General features: G+C 43.8%; 1 long non-coding RNA gene across 2 annotated transcripts in view; it reads right to left on the bottom strand.

Annotated features, from left to right (window-relative positions):
- Positions 1–2,510, bottom strand: part of LOC107181979 — a 79,462-nt gene extending 76,952 nt beyond the window's left edge. For both annotated transcript variants that reach the window (XR_001512696.1, XR_001512695.1), the window contains exon 1: positions 2,408–2,510. This is a non-coding gene — a long non-coding RNA (uncharacterized LOC107181979). The remainder of the gene's footprint in view (positions 1–2,407) is intronic.
- Between the last annotated feature and the right edge of the window lie 459 nt (positions 2,511–2,969).

The following is a 2,969-nucleotide window of genomic DNA, read 5'->3' as shown; positions in this document are numbered from 1 at the left end:
ACTGTCACAGGATTTCTCAACAGAAACTATGCAGGCCAGAAGGGAGTGGCAAGAAATATTCAAAGTGATGAATAGCAAGAACCTACAACCAAGATTACACTACCCAGCTAAGCTATCATTTAGAATTGAAGGTCCGATAAAGAGCTTCACAGACAAGAAAAAAGCTAAAGGAGTTCATCACCACCAAACCAATATTATATGAAATGCTGAAGGGTATTATTCTCTAAGAAAAGGAAGAAAAAGCTAAAGATAAAAATTATAAACAACAAAGTGACAACAAATACATATCTATCAACAAGTGAATCTAAAAATCAAGTGAATAAAAAATCTGAAGAACAGAATAAACTGGTGAATATAATAGAATCAGGGGCATAGAAAGGGAGTGGACTGACAGTTCTTGGGGGGAAAGGGGGCGTGGGGGGTACAGGAAGAGCTTGGATAAAAATCTTACACCTATGGTGAGGACAATGGGGGGCGTAAGGGCATGGGGTGGGTGGGAACTGGGTGAAGGTGAGCTATGGGCGGGGGGAGGAACAACTGTAATAATCTGAACAATAAAGATTTATTTAAAAAAAGAAAACCCCCCAACCTGATTTAAAAGCAGTCCAAAGATCCTAACAGACACCTCACCAAAAAAGATATGCAGATGACAAGTAGCATATGAAAATATGCTCCACATCACATGTCGTCGGGGATATGCAATTTAAAACAAGACATTACCAGTTAGATAGCAAATGCTGGTGAGCATGCAAAGCCACAGGAACTCTCATGCATTGCTGGAGGGAATGCAAAATGGCAGAGCTACTCTGGAAGACAGTTTGGTGGTTAAAACTAAACATACTCTTACCATATGACCTGCCAATTGTGCTCCTTGATATTTACCCAAAGGAGTTGAAGACTTATGTTCACACATGGCCCTGCACACACATGTTTATAGTAGCTTTATTGCCAAAACTCGGAAGCAACCAAGATGTTCTTCAGTTGGTAAATAGGTGAATAAACTGTTGTATACCCAGGCGATGTTAATATTATGCAGCACTAAAAAGAAATGAGCTATCAAGTCATGAAACAACATGGAGCAAACTTACATGAATAGTATTAAGTGGAAAAAAAACAATCTGAGAAGGCTACATACTGTATGTTCCAATTCTATGACTACCTGAAAAAAGCAAAACTAGGGACACTATAAAAAGATCAGTGGTTGCCAAGGATTGGGGAGCAGCGGGAGAGATGAACAGAGAACAGAGAATTTTTAGGGCAATGAAAATGCCCCGTGTGATATTACACTGATACATATATGTCATTATACATTTGTCCAAATCCACAGAATGCACAGCGCCAAGAATGAGCCCTAAGGTAAACTATGGACTTTGGTTGATTATGATGTGTCAGTGTAGGTTCATCCTGGGTAACCCATGTGCCATTCTGCTGAGTGATGTTGCTAATGGGGAAGGCTATGCATTGCTGGAGCAGGGGGTATGTAAATGGAAAATTTCTGTACATTTCTTTCAATTTTGCTGTGAACTCAATACTGCTTAAGAAAAAATAAAGTATTTAAAAAGGAAACAGCCCAGAGAGCTGAAGGCAGGATGTCGAAGGGCCCTTCCCAGGGCAGACCACTGTCTGCAGTGAAACAAGCCTCTCCCTGCCCTAGCTGGTTTGGCTCAGTGGAAACAAGCCTCTCCCAGTAGAGTCTCTCGCAGCAAAGGCAGGGGTTCTGTGCATGCCGGGCCCAGGGCCTCTGCTGCCGGTCACATCTCCCTGTCTCGTTTCAGTTTAAAAGCTGCCTCCCTGTTACACTTCACCCCTGATGAAGCCACTGCTGCCTTCAGGAGCAGCTGGGCTCCTTTCTGCCAGGTGTGTTTCGTCTGATCACGGGTAGTCAGCATGGAGGGAAACGCAGAACTAAAAGGCTCTCTGTGTTTTGGGGAGCTGTGAAAATCTGGGGCCGGGCAGGTGGGCTCCAAGCAGCATTCCCAGAAATAGCAACAGAGGGATCCTTTAAAAAGCCCGTTGTTTTCCTTTTGCTTTAACATAGCTACTAGGGCTTTTGTTCTCGACAGAGAGATCTATGTATTCCCCTTTCCTCGTTGCTCAACAATGTAGCAGAGCCAGCACACCTCAGTCAACCTCTCTCTGCCTCAATTTACCCATTTGTTGCAAACTTTGCTCTGTGGGAATCACGTCATTTATGCAGTGAGGAGGAAGAGATGAGAGGAAAATGAGATACAAATGAAGAGCTTCTTTTTCCTTATTTTAATCGATGGCCAGAAGGTCAGCAGCAGCCCATGTCTAAAACTCAGCTGCAGAAGAAACCCAGTGAGATGATGCTAGCAGGGCCCTGGACCGGGCTGAACAGAGACAACCAACATGGTTCCATCTTGATCCCTTCACAACTAGTACTCACTGGGAGCCGCTCCTCAAGGCCAGGCCTCGTGGGCTGACCTGGGCGTCAGATGGAAATGATTTGGGCACATCCGGTATGGCCTGAATTTGATCCTTTGGGTAAGATCTGAAAAAGAAAAGGAGGAGAAAGAAGGCAAACCGATTCCCTTAAAAACTATGCATACTGAAAGCTTGATATTTAACGCTCACCCCTTAGAGCTGTGTTCCTAACTCTGGGTTTGTAAGACACAACATGTTTTTCCCCCTAATCCTTTCCAAGAATGCATTCCATAAATTGTTAGCATCCCTGCCAATGGCCCCAGTAAACTCACATACCAGCTTTAAAGTCAGCCCCTTTTAAACCAATGCATCAGCCCTTTGAGTTAAGGGGATATTATTTCCAGATCCCATAGCTGCTAGCTTCTTTTTAAAGTTGCAAATGATCGTGCTTCTTTGTTGCTGTTCATTTTTAGAGAGAAATCGATCCTGTGGCAGCAGCCCATGTATACAGTAGCTGTGACATCCTCCAAGGCCCCTGAGCACACTCTGAGATAACCTGACACCTCCTTGTACGAGCTCAAAAC

This window comes from Myotis davidii, unplaced genomic scaffold (assembly GCF_000327345.1).
Source record: "Myotis davidii unplaced genomic scaffold, ASM32734v1 scaffold214, whole genome shotgun sequence".
NCBI lineage: Eukaryota > Metazoa > Chordata > Mammalia > Chiroptera > Vespertilionidae > Myotis > Myotis davidii.
The sequence above is the reverse complement of the archived record's forward strand: the minus strand, read 5'-3'. Positions and strand labels throughout refer to the sequence as shown.